Below are 25073 nucleotides of genomic sequence, written 5' to 3' on the forward strand. Positions count from 1 at the left end.
AATTGTACTGCGAGAAGGGGGTAGGGTTAGGTTGCGTATGGCATATGATTAGAGTTAGGCTGCGGTGGGGTGGAGTTGTTGGGGTTAGGCTGGGGGGCATGGTTAGACTTATGCTGGTGGGGACACATGATTAAAGTGAGGCTGCGGTGGGGTGGAGTTGTTGGGGTTAGGCTGGGGGGGGGGCATGGTTAGACTTATGCTGGTGGCGGACACATGATTAAAGTGAGGCTGCGGTGGGGTGGAGTTGTTGCGGTTAGGATGGGGGGGTATGGTTAGACTTATGCTGGTGGGGGACACATGATTAGAGTTAGGCTGCGGTGGGGTGGAGTTGTTGCGGTTAGGATGGGGGGACATGGTTAGACTTATGCTGGTGGGGGACTAATGATTAAAGTGAGGCTGTGGTGGGGTGGAGTTGTTGGGGTTATGCTGGAGGGGGGCATGGTTAGACTTATGCTGGTGGGGGACACATGAATAGAGTTAGGCTGCGGTGGGGTGGAGTTGTTGGGGTTAGGCTGGGGGGGGCATGGTTAGACTTATACTGGTGGGGGACACATGATTTAAAGTGAAGCTGCGGTGGGGTGGAGTTGTTGCGGTTAGGATGGGGGGTATGGTTAGACTTACGCTGGTGGGGGACACATGAATAGAGTTAGGCTGCAGTGGGGCAGAGTTTTACGGTTAGGCGGGGGGTCGGGCACAACTTGATTAGAGTCAGGTCATGGTGGGGGAAGAAGGGTTGTTAAGGTTATGCTGCAGTGTCACTGACTGTTGCGGCGGTGCCAGGGACCTTCCTCAGCCGTATACCCGTAATGCCGCTCCTGAAGCTCAGTCTGCAGTGTTTCAGTTAGCGCCGACATTCTGTGTGGCAGCGGCTTCAGAGGTCAACCGCGTCGGTATGTAGGTTGAGCAGGCCCGCCATGCACTGAAAATCAATTCAGCAGAGGGGGATGGGTCTGGCCCACCGGAAACTGTCCCGATATCCCGGTGCCCCAATCCACCCCTGGCTGCAGCCTAACCCTAACCTTTCTATCCTGCAGCATAACCTTAACCCTCCTTCCCCTAACCCCCCCCCATAGCTTAACCATCCCTGCTAGTGCTTAATCCTCCCTGCCTGCCGCCTAACCATCCTATCCTGCAGCATAACCTTAACCCCCCCTTCTAAGTGCCTTACCACTCCCCCCCCCCCCCCCCCCCGCAGCCTAACCCTCCCTATTAGTGCCTAATCCTCGCTCGCTGCAGCCTAACCACAACCTTTCAACCGGAAGTGTCCAGAAATTAAATATTTTTCCAATATGCGCCTGACGAAACATCCCTCCAAGCCACAAGCTTCAATTCCACTTCTCGCATAACCATTTTATGATACCCTCTCATACTTCCGTTATTATTAGAATACACAGAAAGATGGGACGCAACCTTCTAGGAAAATAAATAAATGACGGCTTTTTACGGGATATCTGCTTTTGTGCAACAGAAACTGGGCCCACGGAACATTTCTCTCATTGGCCTTTTGTGATGAAATCCGATCAGATCCCAAATCGAATCCTATTGGTAACAATTCTCCCCAAACACTGAAGCGAGCTCGCTGCTTACTTTATTAGGCATCAAAAATGGTTCTACTTACCAGTCTGCAAAACCCCCATAGCTCCGCTCTCCGCCTCGTTCTTTAAACTAAAACAAATGCAGCTCTTAAAATGTAGATCTGCCTATTAAACACGTCTCCGAGAGCCGTGACTCACTCTAAAGCCATCCGGGACTCTGAGCGGCGACAATTCCACCACAAATCCCACATCTGCAATATAAGTGCCCGACAACAGCAGATAGATGATCATTTACGTTTTATCTCTCTTGTCAATTGCAAAACCCCAAAACGACCCTTTAATGTTACAAATAAACACAAGAATATTCGGTACTTATGTACTAACTGGGCTGCCGATTTTGAAATCGGGTCCATCGCATTGCATCGCATCCGACCATATCGCATGCGATGCGATGCGATGGACCTGATTTTTTCATAGGATTCAATGTTAAAATGGACTGAGTCCATTTTAACATGGAATTCAATGGGAAAAAGGGGTCCTTTTCATACCCCTACTATCCAAGTGGGCATTGAGTTGGATATAAACCTGTGGCGAGCGTAGCGAGCCACCGAGCCCGAAGCGTGGCGAGCGTAGCGAGCCCCGCGAGGGGACACAGAATACCGCCCCCTCGCGGGGCGCGCTTCGCTCGCCACGTTCGGGCTCGGTGGCTCGCTACGCTCGACACAGGTTTATATTAGAGATGAGCGGGTCCGGATCCCCGAGATCCGACAGATCCAAATATCGGGGATCCGGGCCAGATCCGAGCCGGCTCGGGTGTTCCCGCCTGAATTCCGGACCAATAACGAGGGCGAACGTCATCATCGCGCTGTCGGATTCTCGCGGGAGCGGGATCTTATAAAAGACGCACGCGCGCCCGCCATCTTCACTCCAATCTTGGAGAGGGAAGAGGGTGGTTGGGAAGCTCCGTGTGCTCCGTGCTGTGCTCTGTGCCATGTGCTCCGTGACCTGACCTGTGCCCTCACTGCCCTGTGCTGTGCTCCGTGCCATGTGCTCCGTGACCTGCCCTCACTGCCCTGTGCTGTGCTCCGTGCCATGTGCTCCGTGCTGTGCTCCGTGACCTGCCCTCACTGCCCTGTGTTGTAGACTTGTGGCCTGAGCCCTGTAGTGTGATTTAACTAACTAGGTGCTGCAGTGCTCACACGCAGGGGCTGCAGTGTCCACTGTCCAGGGGCTGTCCTGTGGCCCGTGCCCTGATGTGATTTATTTAGTCCTAAGCCCTGTGTTGTGATTTATTTTATTTAGCCCTGAACCCTGTGTTTTTTTTTGTGATTTAACTAACGCAGTGCTGCAGTGCTCACACACAGGGGCTGCAGTGCTGCTGAGTAGTACACTGTGTACAGGGGCAGCATTAATACAAGGGGCTGTGTCCAGTGTGACGGCCTATATCTTATCCATTGTCCAGTGTCACAAGTCACTCACGACATATATCCTGTGTCCTGTCCTGTGTGACGACTGACGACATATCCTGTGTCCAGTGTGATGACATATATCCTGTGTCGTGCTGCAGTGCTCACACGCAGGGGCTGCAGTGCTGCTGAGTAGTACACTGTATACAGGGGCAGCATTAATACAAGGGGCTGTGTCCAGTGTGACGGCCTATATCTTATCCAGTGTCACAAGTCACTCACGACATATATCCTGTGTCCTGTCCTGTGTGACGACTGACGACATATCCTGTGTCCAGTGTGACGACATATATCCTGTGTCCAGTGTGAAGACATATATCCTGTGTCGTGCTGCAGTGCTCACACGCAGGGGCTGCAGTGTCCACTGTCCAGGGGCTGTCCTGTGGCCCGTGCCCTGATGTGATTTATTTAGCCCTAAGCCCTGTGTTTAGCCCTGAACCCTTTGTTTTTTTTGTGATTTAACTAACTAACTCAGTGCTGCAGTGCTCACACACAGGGGCTGCAGTGCTGCTGAGTAGTACACTGTGTACAGGGGCAGCATTAATACAAGGGGCTGTGTCCAGTGTGACGGCCTATATCTTATCCATTGTCCAGTGTCACAAGTCACTCACGACATATATCCTGTGTCCTGTCCTGTGTGACGACTGACGACATATCCTGTGTCCAGTGTGACGACATATATCCTGTGTCCACTGTGACGACATATATCCATTGTCCAGTGTGACGACATATATCCTGTGTCCAGTGTGACGACATATATCCTGTGTCCAGTGTGACGACATATATCCTGTGTCCAGCGTGACATATATCCATTGTCCAGTGTGACGACAGTTATCCAGTGTCCAGTGTGACGACATATATCCAGTGTCCAGTGTGACGACATATATCCAGTGTCCAGTGTGACGACATATATCCTGTGTCCAGTGTGATGACATATATCCTGTGTCCAGTGTGACGACATATATCCAGTGTCCAGTGTGACGACATATATCCTGTGTCCAGTGTGACGACATATATCCTGTGTCCAGTGTGACGACATATATCCTGTGTCCAGCGTGACATATATCCATTGTCCAGTGTGACGACATATATCCTGTGTCCAGTGTGACGACATATATCCAGTGTCCAGTGTGACGACATATATCCAGTGTCCAGTGTGACGACATATATCCTGTGTAACGGGCTGTGTCGTGCTGCAGTGTCCAGTGACCAGGGGCAGTGTCCAGTGTCACAGGCTGTGTCCAGTGTAAAAAATCAGAAAAATAAATAAAAGTATTAAAAATTTTTTTTGGGGGGAGGATGATGGAGGAGGAAATAGTGGGAGATCAGCAACCTGATAGAACTTCTGAAGCTGCTACCACCAGTCAGATTCATGATGGCAAGGCCGATGGTCAAAGGCCTAGAGGCCATGTAAAAGCAAAGCAGAAATCAAATTTTACAATGGTCCATAAAAAAAAAATTAAGTCACGTGCGGAGAAAAATAAAATTGGCAATATGCCGTTCACCACACGCAGTGGGAAGGAAAGGCTACGGCCTTGGCCTTTGTTTCTGACTGATGGTACAGCGTCTCAGAAGAATGATGGTAGCCCTTCTGCTACTACAAAAAAAAGAATGAAAGTTTTTAAGACAAAGGCGAGTTCACAAATGTCACAAATCCCAGAGGAGAGTCTAAGTGTGTCCGTGGATGCCATATGTGAGCCGGACCTTTCAAATACTGTTTGTGAAGAGGAGGTTCATTCCACCATTTGCATGCCCTCTGCAAGTGTGTGCAAGAGCATCCCCAGTCAAGATTTTGACCTGGTTATTGAGGATGCTTCTGAGGAATTGGATGTGGATTCTGTTGGTTAAGCTGGCACACAGAGGGATGCGGATGATGACGATGTTGGGGATGATGTTGTTTGTTTTAAGGCACCGACGGAGACAGTTGTTGTCCGGGGTGTGGAAAAGCCCATTGTCATGCCAGGGCAAAAGACAAAAAAATCCACCTCGTATGTATGGAATTATTTCTACCCAAATCCGGACAACAACTGTCAAGCCGTGTGTAGCGTTTGCAAAGCTTTTGTAAGTAGAGGTAAGGACGTGCAGCACCTTGGGACATCCTCACTGTTACGGCATTTGCAGCGCATCCATCAGAAGTTTTTGTCAAAAGAAACTGTGAACAAACATGTAGCAGCCCGCCCAGCGTCACCGTCCTGCTCCCCTTTCTCTGTTAAATCCAAGGTCCTGCAATCTCCTCAAACAACTGCATCATCCCCATCCTCAGAGATTATGGGATTGGGAAGTAGTCCTGCACCCAATGTCATGATCCTGACTGAATCCTCTCCTATCCTGGATTCCTCAGAAGCATCCTTATCAGGTACACCTGTTGCTTCTGCTGCTGCTGCTGCTGCTGGTGCTGCTGCTTCAAGGAAAGGGACCAGGAATGCTAGTCCTGATCACTTAGCCAAGCAACTGACTGTAAGTCAATTCTTTGAAAGGGGGATGAAGTATGCCAGCAGTCACCCCGTTGCACAGCGTATTACTGATGCCATAACAACTATGTTGGTAATAGACGTGCGTCCAGTATCCGCAATTAATTCTGTGGGTTTTACCCAGTTGCTAGAGATCCTGTGTCCCCGTTACCAAATTCCATCTAGGTTCCACTTCTCCAGGAAGGCAATACCCAGGCTGTACACGGACATTAAAAAAAGCGTTGTTACTGTCCTTAAAAATGCCTCTGTACCCACTGTCCACTTAACCACGGATATGTGGACAAGCGGAACAGGGCAAACAAAAGACTACATGTCTGTGACTGCTCACTGGGTGGATGTATTGCCTTCAGCAGCAGCACCAACAGCAGCAGCAGCAGCAACATCATCTCCCATTGCTATTCAGAGGCAGGCTACACTGTGTATCACCGGTTTCAGTAAAAGGCACACAGCGGAAAACCTCCTAGAAAAACTACGGGAAGTCATTGCGCAATGGCTTACCCCACTTGGACTCTCCTCGGGATTTGTGGTATCCGACAATGCCACCAATATTGTGAGTGCATTACATGTGGGCGAATTCCAACATGTCCCATGTTTTGCTCACACAGTAAATTTGGTGGTGCACCATTTCTTGAAAAAGGACAGGGGTGTTCAAGAGATGTTGTCCGTTGTTCGGAAAATTTGTGGACATTTTCGCCATTCTGCAAGTGCGTGCAGGAGATTGGAAGACTTGCAAGAAAAGCTAAATTTGCCCTGCCATCAGCTGAAGCAAGAGGTGGTCACGAGGTGGAATTCCACCCTCTATATGCTTCAGCGGATGGAGGAGCAGCAAAAGGCCATCCAAAGCTACACCTCGACCTATGACATAGGGAGAGGAACGGGAATGCACCTGAGCCAAGCTCAGTGGAGAATAATTTCCGTGGTGTGCAAGATCCTGCAGCCCTTTGAGGCTGCTACACGCGAAGTTAGTTCTGACACTGCCAGCTTGAGCCAGGTCATTCCCTTGATAGGTCTTTTGCAGAAGCAGTTGGAGAAATTGAAGGAGGAGTTGAAGTACACTGATTCTGCTAGATATGTTGGGCTAGTGGATCACGCCATTAGTTCCCTTTGCAACGATCCAAGGGTCGCGGATGTCTTACAATCAGATCTTTACATTTTGGGGACAATGCTGGATCCTAGGTTTAAGTCTTACATCGTGTCTTTGTTACCAATGGGAACAAATCTGCAGAGGTGCAAAGACCTCTTGGTCCAAAAATTGTCAGCTGAAGCGGAACGTGGCAGGCGCACAACTTCTCCTTCAATTTCTACCACAGGGGTTGCGAGGAAAAAGCTCAATTTTCCTAAAAGACCGACTGCTATTCAGTCCGGAAATCTATTTGACATCTGGTCCGGACTGAAGGAGCTTCCTAGCATCATGGACACGTCGACTGCCACAGACTATGATGCTATCACCATTGAAAGAATGGTGGATGACTACTTTGCTGATAGCATCAATATAGGTATGTCAGACTGTCCATTCCATTACTGGCAGGAAAAAAAAGCAATGTGGCATCCTTTGCACAAACTGGCTTTGCTTTATTTAAGTTGTCCACCCTCCAGTGTCTATTCTGAGAGAGTCTTCAGCGCAGCTGGGAACCTTGTTAGCGATCGGCGTAGGAGGTTACTTCCACAAAACGTGGAGAAGATGCTCTTCATAAAAATGAATTTCAAATTCCACGAACTGGACCTCCTTCGCCAACACTTACGTCCTCCTACTGCACACAGTCCTCCTGTATTGGTTGATTCCAGCGACGACGAATTAATTGTGTGTCAAGAAGAGGATGAGGCTGAGGAATCTGACGCTGAGGATGACCTCTTGTAAAGCCAGTTTGTGCAATGCCCATTGCCTTTTATTTTTCGTGGGGGCCCAAACAAACCAATCATTTCAGCCACAGTTGACAGTCCCTCCCGCTGCAGTCCCTGTTGCTGAAATGATTGGTTTGTTAAACTGTGCATGTCCTGTATTCAACATAAGGGTGGGTGGGAGGGCCCAAGGACAATGTCATCTTGCACCTCTTTCTGCGTCGTTTTGTGGGCTCTTTGGAGCGTCATTAATTTTAAAATCTTTGATGGATGAATGGTGGGGAGATGGGCGATTTATCTCGCCACCTCATCTATTATAGATTCAATGATGTCATCGGGGACATCCATGAACTCACCCTAACTATTATTATCGTACTTCTTTTTGGATGGGATGTCCCGGATGGATGGCTGGGTCGGAGGGCCCCAGCAAATGTTTTTCTTCTTCTTTTTTCATCTTTTTTTGGCTCTAGCCAGCCATACCAAACAAATTAACCTTAGCGGTAAATTGGGTGACAGATGTCGCAGACTCATTGACCTCACAAACACCACAGTCTAGGGTGGACTAGATCTCCAAACCTGGGGTCCTAGAGAGGTGGAGGAATTTGTTCATCTGCCACCAACTACCCCCCTCCCCTCCACCAATTAGGTGATAAATGAAGAGGCGACTGGAAATGTTCCCAGAGTTCACCGATCAGTTTATTATAGCAATTGATAATTAATTAATCACTAATCAAAAAATCAGGCCAGATAGGGGTCTTATTATATTTTAAAGTGATACAAACAGATACTAAATATATCTTTTACATATTCTCGCCTTTTATTTTTTTGACTTGAATTGACAAGCGCTTTGCTTTCCTTTCGTAGGACTCTTGTACAGAATTTTTTGCAGGACTCTTTTTTACAGGACTTTGGTCGATACGTTGGAAAGCAGTTGGTGATTTTGCACTTAATCGACGTTTCACCCTGGTTTCCTCACTTTTCTTTTCGGAAGACTTTTCTGAAGACTTCATCACCTTTTGCTTTTTGGGCGTGGAGTAAGTTGTACTCTCTGCAGAGGTTCCATTGCAGATCCTTTTCCTGGGAGACTGATCATTTGGTAGATTTTTCTGTTGCATTTCTGTACTATGGCTTGGTCATTTTTCTTTCTGTTTTGTACAATCGGACATGTAAATGTCAGGCTGGGTGGTAGGGCCCTACCTCGTCTTTTGGTGCCTTTTGGCTCTTTGGAGCAGAGACATCCATGGTCTTCGCCATTCCTCTAATTATCATATATATTTATTGGATGGGATGTCCCGGATGTCGGGCTGGGTGGGAGGGCCCCAGCCAATCTTTTTCTACCTCGTCTTTTGGTGTCTTTTGGCTCTTCGGAGCAAGAGTAAATATTTGGCCATCTGATGGATGAATGGTGGGGAGATGGGTGATTCACTCTCCATCATCATCCATTATGGATGACAATATGTCCTCAGAGACATCCGTGGTCTTCGCCATTCCTCTAATTATTATATATATAATTATTGGGTGGGGGGGCCACAGCCAATCATTTCCTTCCTCGTCTTTTGCGTCTTTTTTGGCTCTTCGGAGCAAGAAAGACTTTTTGGGCATCTGATGGATGAATGGTGGGGAGATGGGTGATTCGCTCTCCATCATCATCCATTATGAATGACAATATGTCCTCAGAGACATCCGTGGTCTTCGCCATTCCTCTAATTATTATATATATATTTATTGGGTGGGGGGGCCACCGCCAATCATTTCCTTCCTCGTCTTTTTGCATCTTTTTTGGCTCTTCGGAGCAAGAAAGACTTTTTGGGCATCTGATGGATGAATGGTGGGGAGATGGGTGAAAAAATGTCCTCAGGCACATCCATGGTCTTATCCATTCCTAGACCGAGTGCCTGGCTTTGGGAGGAACACACATGAATTGGTCATATCATTGGGATATGATGGATGGATTGATGGATGGTTGGTTGGGAAGAAGAAGGCCCAACAGCTGCTGATGGTCAGCGTACTAGACCAAGCGCGTGGCTTCGGGAGGAACACACGTCAAGTGGTGAAGTGGTGGAATGCACGCCTATCCAGTCTGTTCAAGCTTGATAAGCAGGCAACTGTTCCAGCATCCAGAAACCACTTGACCTCACGCCAGATAGTGGTCTTATTAGATATTAAACTGATACAAACAGATACTAACTTGCAGACACAGTCAATGCTGCACCAAACGCCCACTGTTCCTTGGCTGCACATGCCAAACTGCAAAATCAATCCACATTGGGCTCTTGGTACTTGTGTGGAGGTTCTTCTAACAGAGGAGCGCAGCTACAAGGACAATTTCAACTGCCACCCTATCTGCCCCTGCAGTGCCGCTCTGCTTCTAACATGTGCCAGGTTGGAAGTGTAAGGTCCACCTGTATGTGATGCCCACTGCTGTCGCCTAGCCTAGACATCCAGCTACCTCAGGATAACCTTTTGGCCCTACTACAGTAAATGAAAACAATTTTGTGAGCTGTGAGGTGATCAAAATTGACTAGAAATGAGTGGAAACTAATGTTATTGAGCTTAATAACACTTTAGGGGCAAAAACAGGCCTGAAAATTTTTAGCATTTTTCCAAATAAATCCAGATCCAAAACCAAAACCAAAACCCGCAAGGGTGGTTTTGCCAAAACCAATCCAGATCCAAAACACGAAGGGAGATCCAGATCCAAAACCAAAACCAAAACCCGAAAAAGTGCCCGCAGCACATCTCTAGTTTATATCCAACTCCATGCCCACTTGGATAGTAGGGGTATGAAAAGGACCCCTTTTTCCCATTGAATTCCATGTTAAAATGGACTCAGTCCATTTTAACATTGAATCCTATGGAAAAATCGGGTCCATCGCATCGCATGCGATATGGTCGTATGCGGTGCGATGCGATAACGCATCGCATCGCATCTGATTGTATGCCTTAAGTTAAGGCATACAATCAAAAAATCGGCAGCCCAGATAATACATAAGTACCGAATATTAATTTTACAACTGTGAGGACACATCCATGACGTTACCTTGTGTCGCACAGTGTAAAAGGAGCAGTTATTTTCCTAGCCCTGATACATAGACTCCAATAATGAACTATGGGGTTTATTCTGGTTGACTGGCCCGGATGCGAATTCGCATCCTCGCGAGTCAACATCTCTCCGCCTTGCGAATGGTGGGAAGCCGGCCCACCATTCGCAAGGCGCTTTTCTCCACACTGGCGGCAACCATAGAATGATGTGGAACATGCACGTTCAGAAAGACGTAGGCGGGCAGCTGACATCTGGTGATGTCAGCTGCCCGCCCCTGGCGCCCACGCCACGGCCTCATTAGCATGAGAACACCCATGAAATGCTGGGCATTCTCATATGCTAATGGCGCCGCCCACCACCCCATGCCCCCTGCCAACTGTCCTGGGTGCGTGCACCCAGCGATCTGATTATTCGCACCCTGTGTATGCACATGCGCAGAAATGCGCTGTAACACAACATCGGTCCCCGTGTGACCGGACGGCTGCTGAGAACGGACCTGAATAAGGTCCTATGGATCCAATTCAGGCCTACTTGATGGGCTGCGAGTATTTGAAGTCTAGCGAGCAGGTATACCTGGGTAAATACTGGCTGCTGTTGCATGTAGCCCACAAATACTGGCTGCTTTATTTTTACACTGCAATTTAGAAATCAGTTTGAACATTCCCCACAAAAATCTAACTCTCTGCACATGTTACATCTGCCACGTGCAAGCCTGCAGATTTATCTTCACGGCTTGCGAATGGCTTGAGAAATATGCAGATTCATGCACAAGCCGCTAACATCGAATGGTTTCCGGAGGGGGGCCCAATTTTTGGGCAGGCAACCCTGGTGTAGCAGTTGATAAGGTTTAGGGAGAGGGCTTGATAAAATGATTGGACACCTACACCTGGAGGGTGGCACTGGGTTTCTCCTGGTGCTCCTTGCTGATGGGCACCACTGTCATAAAAATCTGTTAAATATGTTGCGTACCAGTCTGCTTGTTAGCTAACTTTCCTATGGGTGCAGCAGATAGAGACACCCCACACTGTAAGGCCGCACGATTCACCCCAAAATACCATACCCGCGAATGCCCCCGCTGCACTGCCCCCACAGAAGCTTCTATGTGGAGGAGATCAGGCTTCTCCCACCACTGTGGCAAGTGGCAACCATTTCAAATGGGAAGAAGCCTGTGCTTCACTCTCCTTCCTTCTCAATGACAAGCAGCAGCTGTGAAATGAGAGGTGAGTGAGCACTACAGGTGACATTATATATGAGCGGGGGAGGGGGGGGAGGGGGGACACACAGAAATATCAGTGTACAGGGCCCCATGTTTTTTGTTGCCGGCCCTGGGAATGATTCCCCAGTGTGCACAGTGTGTACGTAGCCCAGGACTTACTCAGTGGCTGTGATAGAATCAGGCTGATCGGTGGCAGAGCTGACGTCACATGACTTTACCCAAAAACGCCTAGTCCACGCCTGCGTTTTCCCTGCCACTCCCAGAAAACGGCCGCTTACCACCCACAAGTGAAGGCTTCCTGTCAAGCAACTTGCGAAGGGCCAGCGACAGTGACGTGCGGTGAGGTCATTGCCTGGGGAGGCAATAACCTCACCGCACGTCACTGCAGTGCCTGTGTGGTATACAGCACCAGTGTGATATACATCACCTGTGTGTATACAGTCAGGGCCGGTGTCAGCCCTGTCAGCGCCCCAGGCACCCCCCGCTCGTGCGCCTCCCTCTCCCCTCCGCTCACCCACTCGGAGGGGGGAGGGAGGGTGCGGGCGCTCCCCGCAGGTTGCCGTGGATTGTCTGTCCAGCACATGGGGGATGGGGGCAGCGGGCGCCTGCAGCGGAGATTGCCGCTCTGACTGTCCAGCACGGGGCTCCAGGGGGTGTGGGTGCGAGCGCGGGGGACAGCGGGTTTAACACTGATGCCAGCAGAGAGGGGTGCGGACGCTCCCCGCAGGTTACCTCTCTGCGACATCACAGAGTGGGGATCAGCGGGTGGCTGCGTGGATTGCCGCCGGTACATGTGCCCCCCCCCCCATCCCTCCCCTCCCACCACCCGGCGGACTCACCTGTCCTCGGCGGTGGCGGCGGCCAGTCCTCTCGGCGGTGAGACGGGTGAGTGACATCTGCTTTCTCCCTGCAGGCGCCGAACTCCCCGCTGCCCGCGCTGCTGCATCCCTCCAGGGCCCTGCATGTATGTGATTGGACAGCGGATCCAGCACTGGATCTGCTGGCCCAATCACATCTGGGGGCGTGCGTTTATACTGGTGCCGCTGTCATTGCGGCATCAGTATAAGTGCCGCTTCCCCATTCATTTTCAATGGGCTTTTACAGCCCATTGCTGCACCCTGCCCCCTGCCCTCCCCTACCCGCCCCCCGCTGCCCGGAGTTTTAATGTTAACAGCGGGAGGCACCTCTCCCGCTGCCTCCCACCCTCACATGCAGCAGTGCAAGAAGGTGGGAGGCAGGGGAGAGGTAGAAATGATGAAAATAATAAAAGAAGATATATAAATATCTCCTTTTTATTATTTTCATCATTATGACAGGGGAGGCCCTGCCTCCCCTGCCTCCCTGACTGCACGTGCCTGGCCAGCGATCAAAAAAAGTAGCAGGATTTTTTATCGCAGGATGCCGTTGCGTACGTGCACTGCGGACGAGGCGTATGCTCGATCTATCAGTAATTGTCCGACCAGCGAATTTACAGTAGTGCGATTAGGTCTGATGCAGGCACACTATCCACGCAATATATTTCTAGGGGTTCCTTTTTGTTGTTAAACAGAGCACTTGACGCGGTATGCGTCATTAGGTCCCACGGACCCCCACCGACCTGGGGGGTCGCAGGAGAAGACGTTCCCCCCCCCCCCCTTTCCAGAGGGCCTGGAGGGGGACCGGGACCCTCTCCCGGCCATTCCGGTAGGCAACCCTGCTAATGTGCAGAAATGGATCTGGGAGGCTGGAGCAGCATCACTGGGCCTTTACATCCAAATTTTGCAGAGGATTGGTTTTACCCCAGAATATATCAAAAGCTCTGTCCTTGCATGCGATCACTGTCAAATATAGTTTTATTTATTATACACATTGCCCTTTTGCTCCCACAAAAATGTATGAAGTTGGAAGATACCAGAAGCAATAACAAGATGAGACGCCGGATTACTACGTTTCGCAGACGGCCGGAGCAGCAGCTCGTCCTGGGAAAGAACGGGAAATGGGACCTATTAAAAAAATGATCTTCCCAGAATGTGATGCTTGGACGGGATCCAGGGGGGGAAATACCATAAGGCGCAAAGTGTAAATTTCCTCACAACCCAAATTATTCAAGTTACTGTTATGATTATCAGTCAGCTTTGTATATAGACCATGAGAACACGATTTGATATTACACCGACAGAACAATAGAATAACAGGAAACACGGCACTATGCGATGACACACGGATTGTTTTTCAACTTTCTTTTGTCGCAAAGTAGTCAGTAGCGCTATTACGGTTCCTACGACACCGGGCAAATGTTTCATAGTTAAATACAATTCTGTTCACAATCTGACAATAATACAGCAGATTATTACACTAGTGTGTGATTATCTGTCATGTTGTACATTTCAGAGTCTGATGTGTGTATAAGGCAGGTGCTAGTTGTTCATTAGTTATCTATATTGTACCCAAGAGCCAGGGGGCCCCCAAACCAATATCTTTCTTAGGGCCCCATAAAGGTCTAAATGTGCCTTTGTCACCATCTAGTGTCTGACCATAGCTGCCTACCCTCCTGCATTCTACAGGAGACTCCCTGAAATAGCAGCAATCTCCCTCATTAGTCTAGCAATCTCCCTCATGTCACCTAGCCCACATTACACTGTTACATCATAGTTACTTCCCCTCCTGCAATCTGCAGGAGACTCCCTGAAATAAAAGCAATCTCCCTCATATAACCTAGCCCCATTACACTGTTACATCATAGTTACCTCCCCTCCTGCAATCTGCAGGAGACTCCCTGACACAGCAGCAATCTCCCTCTTTCCCTCATTAGTCTACCAATCTCCCTCATGTCACCTAGCCCGCATTACACTGTTACATCATAGTTACTCCCCTCCTGCATTCTGCAGGAGACTCCCTGAAATAAAAGCAATCTCCCTCATATAACCTAGCCCCATTACACTGTTACATCATAGTTACTCCCCTCCTGCATTCTGCAGGAGACTCCCTGACATAGCAGCAATCTCCCTATCTCCCTCATTAGTCTAGCAATCTCCCCAATGTCACCTAGCCCACATTACACTGTTACATCATAGTTACCTCCCCTTCTGCATTCTGCAGGAGACTTCCTGACATAGCAGCAATCTCCCTCTCTCCCTCATTAGTCTAGCAATCTCCCTCATGTCACATAGCCCACATTACACTGTTACATCATAGTTACCTCCCTTCCTGCATCTTGCAGGAGAATCCCTGACATAGCAGCAATCTCCCTCTCATTAGTCTAGCAATCTCTGCCAGGTTCACAATCTATTTTCACAATCTCTCCATATATGGAACTAGACACGCCCTTTGGGTGGAGCATGACACGCCCCCTCAATGGGGTGCTGTGCAAAATTTTACTACCAACTATAATATCCCTGAAACTAGTTTTCAAAAGTAGGCAAGTATGGTTCTGACACATTAGCAAATTATCCAGAAAAGCCAGATTCCGGTAATGCTGGCTCCGCCGGCAAGCTTAAAACCATTTGGCAACGAGCATGAAACTCCTGGCAAAGAGCATGAAACCATGAGTATGAAACTGCTGGCAACGAGCAAGTAACCCTGGCAACCAACATGTAACCCCTGGCAACAAGCATGATACCCCTGGCAATGAGTATGAAGGTAAAAATTATGCCGTAAACTAGGGATGGGGAACCTTTGGCCCTCCAGCTGTTATTGAACTACACATCCCAGCATGCCCTGCAACAGGTGTATCATGGCCCCAAATCTGTAACAAGGCATGCTGGGATGTGTAGTTCCACAACAGCTGGAGGGCTGAAGGTTCCCCATCCCTGCCATAAACCATTTTGGCAGCGGAGCACAAATATTTATAGTTACGCCACTGCATACTTAAGGTGCCCATACACTGGGCCGATTTGAGACGATTGACGAATTGTGTCAAATTGGCCCAAATCGGGTCAGTTTGATGCCCCTCAGGTCCTATGCGCACGGGACCACAGTCTATGGTCGGACTGGCTGGCTGGCTGTCTGACCATCCAACCTCAGACAGGGGCAGAAGAGGCAGGGAGCAGGGTTGCATGCGATCCATCACAACAAAATTGTGATGGATCGCATGTGTCTGTGCAGGGTATTGACTGGCCGTACACCTCTGCGAGCCATCGCACCAGTGTATGGGCAGGTTAAGAACAGTCACTAAGACGTCCCATGTCACTGATATATTTATTGGGGGGGGGGGGGGGGGGGGGCAGACACACAATATATATTGTCAGCATAAAATCATTGCAGCCAGTGGTGTAACTTGTGAGTGGTCGGCCCAGGGGCAGAAACTATACATTTGGACCCCCTCCACTGATCCCAAGTTCACAATATACCACACAGACTGCACAGGCCTCATGCTTTGCCCCAAGATGGCCACCAAGTTCACAATTGAGAATGTATAATGTAATGACATGGGAGAAAGAAGTCTCCTACATAGATCTCCTGAGAGCCTGCCATTGAGCCTGCACCCTGCGCCCATGTCACCTGTTGATTACCATGGGAACGCCCATTAAACGCTGGGCATTCGCATGGACGAGTACCCTGGCCTGCCGCAAAACCGCCCCCCCTGCAATGTTGGGTGCATGTTTGTTAGCCTTGGTGTATGCACATATGCGGCTGCGCATGTGCATAATACACAAGAAAATTTTCTTTCCAGAGAATATTTGAACATTCACATCAGTCCCTGTCCCAGTGGAGCTTACACTCTATATTCCCTACCACATGTACACGCACACACAGACATTCTAGGGGTAATTTTGCTGAAAGCATGAAGAAACCGGAGTACCCAGAGGAAACCCACGCAAGTACGGGGAGAATATACAAACTCTGCACAGTGCTGTGAGGCAGTAATGCTAACCAGTGGCGGTTTTTACCTATGGGCTGCAGCCCCCCCCAGGTAAAATCTGCCACTGTCTCTGCCTAAAGTGAGGGGACAACAGCGGCTGCGGAGGGGGGGGGGGGGGGGGCGCATTGCGGCAGCCCACCCCCCTGCATAATGGTAAGAGCAGCTACTGATGCTAACCATTACACCATCCGTACTTAGTCAACAATGCTGGTTAAGTAACTGGGCCGTCCATAGTTGGGTCATCCCCTGGTGTGCCTATATAACTCTGCAATACGAACATCTACAGTGCACATACATCATTCCCAATAGTGGGAACACAGCGGCCACTGCCCTGTCTGGGAGAGGTGGCCCTGTATCCAGTGCTTTCATCAGTTTGGCATTTAGTCAGTAGGCTCCGACAGCACCAATTGCACAGGATTCAGGTATAATTCCAGATCTGTGAATTAGAGGCAGGACCATAGGTGCTCTCCAGCTAAGATGGCAATCACATGAGGTCAACCCCGCCTCCCAGAGGTAAGGGGGTGGGGGTCAGAGTCAGTGGGGTCCACCCAGCTCACTTCACTGAGACAGTCATATGACTTTGTTCAAAATGGCTGTGCTGTGGCATTGTTAGTCTAGACCCCAGGGGCCCCGTTGCAATGAACCCTGGTAGTTCCGCCTATAATTTGCAGCTACGTAAGTAGATCTATGTAGTATGTGGCTGCAGGGCATTGGATGTGTGCTGCACTCTACATTGATATGCGCATCTGCAATGGCTTTATGTTGTTAATTACAACTAATTCATATACAGTTACAATCAACAGACCAATGAATGAGCTAATAGGTCCTCATGTAATGTGTCTGTCTGCAGTGTAGAAGGTTAAGGGTTTGAGTCCCCAACTGAGAAATGGCTGTGTGAAATACAGAGTGATAAAGTGCACACAAATCACCCTAAACATTGATTTTGCTGGTATGGGTCATTGGGTAGACCAATTTAAGATCAACATACATTGGGTCGATTACTGAAGGCCGACAGGCCTTAGGTGGACACATACAAAAGGTTGACATGCCTAAGGCCGACAGGTTCAAAAGGTCAACATAACCATTAGGTCGACCTTGGGAAGGTCGGCAGTCAATAGGTCAACATGGATTTTTCGCGTTTTTCTGTCCCGAAACTCAACCTAGTCAACATGGACACCGTGTCGGCGCACTGCGTCCCCTCGCCTGGCTTGATGCGCCATTCTTCCTCCATGCTTAGTGGATGGTAGGGCATGAAATACCGATGGTCCACACATGGCGGCTCAAAAAAGAAACAGGCAAAAACCATGTCGACCTTCCCAATGTCGACACAAGTGCCAGACCTAGGGATGTCCCCAAATGCTCATCCACCAGAGTACTTCCCCGTGCAGCAACATCTGCAGATATTATACTGTAGTATGGAGACATTAGCAATGATGCTTTGTGCTCATATTAATAGACCATAAAATCCTTTTCCAAACACAGCGCCACTTTCTGTATCCCGGGGAGAGAGCCACAATCATCCCAACAATGGCAGAAATGTACTTGTGCTTCTATCCCAGTCCTGATGAACCCAATGCCCTGGGCTTGATGAATGGGAATAGACAGGACATTCATTTATCTACCTGTAGATGGGAAATTGCAGGGAATCAAATACACCCCCCCCCCCCCCCCCCCCCCCCCCCCCCCCCCCCCACCACCACCCACCACCACACACACACACTACAATTCCTCTGTCAGGTGTTAGGGGTCTATGCACTAAACTTTGGAGAGCGATAATGTACCAACTGGCCAGCCCCTAACTGTAATTTTTCAAGCACACCCTATAACATGGAAGTTCAAAACTGTTGGGGTGGTACTGTATATTTCTCCAAGGCATAATACTAAAACCCTGTAGGAGCATAACTAAACTCTGAAGTGCAGAAAGATGCAACCAACCAGCTCCTAACTGTCTTTTCCAAACACTGCCTGTAATGTGACAGTTAGGAGCTGATTGGCTGGCACTTTATCTCTCTATGCTTGATGTTTCTCCAAGGCTTAGTACATACACATAAACTGGAGAGCGATATACTACCAACCAATCAGCTCCTGTTATTTTTCAAACACAGCCTGTGACATGACAGTTAGGAGCTAATTGGCTAGTACTTTACCTCCTCTTTATCCCTCTCCAAGGCTTAGTACATAGACACCTTAGCGCGCTGCGTGCGCTAAAACAGCGCCATTCCACCAAGCGACTTCTTCCAGGCAGAACACATCTGCTGACATCTCCCACTAATCAGCGTCTCTCCGGGTCACTCAGAGAACTCATTAGTGGGGAAGGTCCAAACCTTTGTATCCAGTAAGTGGAGCCAATCGCTTAATTACCTTTAATACTGATAGCAGAGTGTCTGCAGGGGAAATCATCAGTTACTGAAACAGCGGCGAATAGGATGAGGGCAGATTTATTCGGCCAGGTGAAGTGATAAATTTGCTGGTACTTTATCACCGGCCAAGCAGCCCCAAACTGGATTTTTTTTCGAACCCAGCCTGTAACTTGACAGTTAGGAGCCGATTGGCCAGTGATGAGGCAACAGCTATATTATGACTTCACCAGGCTTAATAAATCTGCCCCTAAGTCTGCAACAGCGTTCTAAAAAAAGCTAATTATAGTCCCACAATGCGTCGCCTTCTAAAGAAATCCGAAATCTAAACACTTTGCCGCCCCCAAAATAAGGCCTCGGCGGGGCCCTTCGTGGAATAAAATATGTTCTTACCTCTGTCAGTGACCATTGAGCACAACTGTCCCCCAAGCTCCCGACCAGGAATCTCTGAGAGCAGCCCAGAGGCAGATCCCCCTCTGTCTGTGCATCTATCTCTGCTGAGGGAGATTTACTGAGATCTCTCCGCTGCCAGTCATCGGCGCCTCTAACAGGGATTACATGGAAATGTCCGGTTCTGGTGCATCCCTCCCTGAAAATACAGTTTATTCTTAGTTATGCAGATTACCAACCAAAAAAGCTATTTATTCCATTTTTTTTTCTCCCCCAGTCCGGCCTCTCAATCACTCCTGGGAGCTTTTACCATTTAAGGTCAATGCTTCTTTGGGATGAACAAACTCAGCTGAGACTTTCTCTAGCAGATGAAGCTGTAAGAGAACGTCTTCCGCTAAGGTTGCTTCACGCAGAATTAAGTAAACTTTTAGAAAAGATGATTAAAAAAAAAATCTTCACTTCTAAAAATCTCCGCTCCCCACCCCGCCCCCCCTCACTTTCAGCTAAGAGGCACAGACCAAGGAGACACCTCGCTGGGTATTCTGTTCTCTGTCAGACCTGATACTTGTATATATGTAGAATTAAGATGCAATGAAACATGGCACAGATCACAGAGGAAGTACAATGGAGATTTATAGTGCAACGCAGTTATTCTTAGCCCTTTGTTATTTAATTATAGCACCGACATTCTGCAGTGGTGTTTAATCTGTCCTACACACAGAAAAGGGGGGATGGGGGTACTAATTACTGATTGGACTGGCTTGTTGGAGGTGGGGGCCAAGTTATGCACCCCCCTTCTTACTTGTCAGCTGGAGCAGCCTATCCCCAGCCAAGCGAATGCTGCTTTGTGCTTGACTGCAGGTGGCTGCTGCCCCTATCAGCATGGCCAGATTAACAATGGGTTGGATTGAGCTCCAGGCCTTGACATAAAAATAGGCCCATCATCATGGCAGCAAAATGATGACCAGCTGCCTCATTGGCCACACAGTTGACCGTGAATTATAAGCATTAAATATGTTTTACAAAATTATGATATTTTTGTATTTAGGGAGACAGTGCGGATAATAGTGTATAATGCACGGATGGTGTAGTGGTTAGCATTACTGCCTCACAGCGCTGAGGTCATGGGTTTGATTCCCACCATGGCCCTAACTGTGCAGAGTAGCTTTAGGCACTAGCGCAGGGTTGCCGCCCTCCCGGAATTTCCGGTAGTCTCCCGAAAATCGGGTCCCCCTCCCGGCCCACCGGAAGGGAGGGCAGCCCTCCCGGATTCAGGGGGGACCCCCGCTGTCCCCCGGATCGCGGCATTAAAATGCCGCAATCCTCGGGTCTCAGAGGAGGGGGCGGAGCTAAAATGACACAATCGCGTCATTTTAGCTTCGCACCCTCCACGGAGATCCCTGAATTCGCTTGTTTACCAGCATGGGGGCAGGGCTTAGTGATGTCACGCTTAAGCCCCACCCTCTGAGCGGCTAATGAAACTCTCCTCTGCGGGATAAGAAAGTCGGCAACCCTGCACTAGCGGGGGGACTTAGAGTTAGGCTGTGGAGAGGGTTAGGTTAAGGAGGTATGGTGCAGGCGTTAGGTCATGCCCTAGCAGGAGGGTTAGGGACAAGGTGTGGTGGGGGGTTTGACTGCTAGCCGGGAGGGTAAGGAATGAGGGGGTAGGGGAGAGGGTTAGGGTGCCTCCCGAGAACGTTTTCACTATTGGCATGCCGGAGTTGGTATTATGACTTCCGGCATCCTAAGTGCCGGTATATCATATGTATCTCCTCTAGCCACACCTACACAGCGCTAGTCCCATCTCCGCCTCCCCTTCTTAGTTCAGCTCTAGGCCCATGTGGCCCACAATCCGGCACTTCCTGTCAGCAGTAACCTTTGCCTGAAGGTTACCCCCCACCCCGCCCCTGGGTCTAACCTTACTGAATGGGGCATGGTGCCCCCTTGTGCCACCTTAAAAGTAGTTTAGAAGGTACATTTTTTAAAAGGGTGTGGCCACAACTCCATAAATAGGCCACACCTCCAGAATTACCGGGGCCTTATCTAGCTGCCTATGGCCCTGCCTACGCTACATACTTCACATGTATCATCCCTCTAATTACTCACCCTTACCAATGACACATAGGCTCTGATTTGGTGGTGCAACCAGAGGTAGAGGTACAAATAATTCAGTGGTGCAACCAGAGGTAGATTTTCCACAAGCCAACCTATGGACCCCATAAATATACCCTGGCCATCTAAAACATTCCCAGAGGAGCACTGCGTGACTACCCCGTGACATCACACAGACCCGCCCAGAGGCGGAACTACCATTGGTGCAGCAGGTGCATTGCACCGGGGCCCATGAAGACTAAGGGGCCCACTTCTGCCACCCACTGCTATGTGGCATATTGTGAACTTGGTTTGGAGTGGAAGAGGAGGGCCCATAAATGTAGTTTTGCACCTGGGCCAACCACTCGTAAGTTCCAACACTGGACCCGCCCACATGTCCAAAGACCCTTTGATGTCCTTTGATGGAAAAAAAAATGTTTACAAGGCAAAACCATATGTCCTTTTAAAAAAAGTCTTAGTTCAGCGGAAATCTCGCACTGCCGCTGAACTCGGGCAGCATTAAATTCTGTCCCCTAGAGCCTGATTCACATTTTTACTCAATGCCGATGTTCATGCAGCTAAGCATTTATCGGGAGACTGTGTGCGCGCCAAGGTTCTCTCTAATATTGATGCCCTAAAATTGTCCTAGACCGATAAAAGCTATTTGCTGATTGGATGCTGGGAATTTATTCAAATTTTGCACTAAAATACGTATTTACAGATAAAGCTGCTCTCAGCTAGCCTGCCTATGGCCAATCGGCCACGGCGCACCTAGTCGCAAAGCAGCACAATACATATCACAGCTTGGCGATTGGCGATGGCATTATCAGATGAGTGCAATACCAGCGATCATCCACTAGATGTCGCTTTTGGAATCTCCACTGCGCATGCGTAAGATGTGTACCGCAAAGCTTTAGCGGAAGAAACCGGATTGCATGTGCGTGAAGTGACTATTAAACTGCTCTGTAGCGCAGGAACTACTTTGCTTCTACCGTACATTACTGTACTGTTCAGTAAGTTAGATAGACACTTTTACTACCTACATACAATTGCATGGATGTGCGCCTCAGTACACTATTTTATAACTTGCTATGGGGACAAGTGAGCGAATACTGAGCGTACAATTAATACTTTGCCAAGAATATGGCGCGAGTGCATGTGAGGCGCTCGTGAAAAATAACTTAACTAACTAACTTATAATATAGTACAGTACTGTGCAGTATACCGAAGCGCCTTCCCCCAGCCACACTGACGGAATGTTGTATTGGCCCTTCCTTTGCATTCACGCCAACCTCCTTCTTTGTGCAAAGAGCAGTCTACTGTAATCAGGGCCGGATTAAGGTCTGTGGGCTCCCCCCCCCCCCCCTCTCACCGGAGTAGTTATTCTCACTGGCCATCTGAGTCGGAGCTGCTGCATGGGCACAGCCTCTGGAAGCGAGGAGATGCGGGGCTGGCAGGTGAGTTGCAGAACACTGCATCTATCCCCCTGCTGCAATGCTTCCCATGCTAGTTCCCATCCGCCACAGGGACCCTGCCGCTGACTGTCCAGCCGCCGCAGGGACCCCCTGCCCGCCCTGCGCTGCCCGAACCTTAGGGATGCGCTGCCCGGACCCTGCTGCCTGACACCCACCCACTACCTGGGTAAGTAAAACAAGACATTTTTTCTCTCAGCACACTGAGTAATGTTAGTAACCAATCTAGAACACTACATGATAATAGAATTCAGAGATATTGGTTACACAATACCTGCGCAGGTGTATGCTATGCCCCCAAGCCACGTCAAGGCTTCTCTGTATATTGGGGGTCCCTAGCGCTATATCTAGGTGCAGGGTGCGGCACCCCAAAAACCATCATAAGCTGGGAAGCCCAGTGCGGCATGCCAGTGATATACTAAGTGTTAATAATTAGTGATAAGAAGCCGAAGCTATACATAAAGAGAGAGATAAATGAAATGTAATTAAAATAGGAGAGAGACCCCCACGAGGGAGCAATCGGGATTCCGATGTCGGAGTATTGACTGTCGGAATCCCGAATGTCGGGGAGCCGTCCGGCACCCCTACATCACACTTGCCCCTTCATCCATTCCCTCTCCCCATCACATCCTGTCTCTCTGTGTCTCCCTTTCCCCCTCACCTCCTGCCTCTTTCCATAATCTTCTGCCTTTCCCCGTCACTTTTGTTCTGTCATCCACTGCCTCTCTCCGATAACCTCTACCTCTCCTGCATATGAATGCAACGTTACTTGGAGAACATAAAAACAGGCTACAAGGCCATGCTAGCACATTCATACTGTAGCTGGCTACATTGCTGGCCGTGATGGTGGATGTCCTCACTCAAAGCCCAGCTTGGGGCAGCTTCCAGCCCTAGTTACAGCCCACAGTCAGGCATCATCCCTATAAGTAGATGACAGCAATCAACAATAAAGATTATATGGCACTCCATATATGACACACAAAGAAACCTTGATGCGCTTTGTGAACATTTTTAAAGAAACCACTACAGGATTCATTTGCTTTGTCTTATGTAAGTGAGGTATGCCACCTCATTTTTATCCATTCGAAAAAACAGTTATGTAGTTATTTCTAAATAATAAATGTTACTGAAATGTTAGTATCCTGCTTTAAGAGCCATTCCTACCTCTATTAAGTGGGTGGGGTACGCTCCTTTGTGACCTTTTTGTTTCACACATCCTTATAAAATATATACTACACTTTCACTTGTGGGGTGGGCATGCAGGGAGCCGGCTTACAAGTAGAAGAGCATCATCCAGCAGAGCTCCAAGGTGCTAAAGGGAAAGCGTTATTGGATTTGTACTGGAGACCCCACTACCATTGCCAGTGTAGAAAGCAGCCACTAGCCCAACTGATCTATGCAGGCTCCAGTAAGCTGGGGGCCGTATTCTCAGTGTTATCATCTAGCCCAGTGCAAAATCCACAGAACTAAAGAGAAAGCTACCGTGAGATTAGAACCAGAGAACTTGCATCAAACATTGGTGCAGAGAGCAGCTACCAGCCCACTAAGATGGGGGACAACCATTGTATTTTAGGCTTGTTTCACTGTATCATCATTAAGCCAAGTTCAAAAGTAACAGAAGTAAATGGAAATGCTATGAGAGAGAGAGAGAGAGAGGGAGAGAGAGAGAGAGAGAGAGAGAGAGAGAGAGAGAGAGAGAGAGAGAGGAGAGAGAGGGAGGGAGAGGGAGGGAGAGAGGGAGAGAGGGGGGGGGGCATTTCTTGAGTGTCTCAGAAAGGTGTGAATGAGAGAAAGAGAGTGCTCTGATAGTGGCTACTAGGACAGCTGTATGTCTCAGAGAAAATGGGGAGACCACCTGGTAGCTAGCAGAGTATGGTGTAACCCTGCCACAGACTGTCCCTTCAAGTTGATGTTGCACTCTAATAAACTGTAAATATCACCCCGGGGCTGATGGGTGATATAGGTAATAGTGTCATGATATCATCAGTTGTGTGGTGGCTCAGTGCATAGGGAGGGAGGGAGGGAGGGAGGGAGAGAGAGAGAGAGAGAGAGAGAGAGAGAGGGAGAGAGGGAGAGAGGGAGAGAGGGAGAGAGGGAGAGAGGGAGAGAGGGAGAGAGGGAGAGGCAGTTGTGTGGTGGCTCAGTGCATAGGGAGGGAGAGAGAGAGAGAGAGAGGGAGAGGCAGTTGTGTGGTGGCTCAGTGCATAGGGAGGGAGAGAGAGAGAGAGTCCATCAGGAGGAAGGGTATATATACACCTCTTGTGGACATCTCTAGAAGTGGTGGGGATGTGTTCCAAACCCACTACTTGTAAACTAGATGGATCATTATGGTATGGAACACTGGGGGAAATTT

At 49.0% G+C, this 25073-nt stretch overlaps 1 protein-coding gene across 2 annotated transcripts in view; it reads right to left on the bottom strand.

Annotated features, from left to right (window-relative positions):
* Positions 1-19557, bottom strand: part of IRAG1 (inositol 1,4,5-triphosphate receptor associated 1) — a 124091-nt gene extending 104534 nt beyond the window's left edge. For both annotated transcript variants that reach the window (XM_083164728.1, XM_083164727.1), the window contains exon 1: positions 19161-19557. The gene's annotated coding sequence lies outside the window, so the exon portion shown is untranslated. The remainder of the gene's footprint in view (positions 1-19160) is intronic.
* Between the last annotated feature and the right edge of the window lie 5516 nt (positions 19558-25073).

The sequence above is a fragment of the Crinia signifera genome, chromosome 11 (genome assembly GCF_055691185.1).
Source record: "Crinia signifera chromosome 11, ASM5569118v1, whole genome shotgun sequence".
Classification (NCBI taxonomy): Eukaryota; Metazoa; Chordata; class Amphibia; order Anura; family Myobatrachidae; genus Crinia; species Crinia signifera.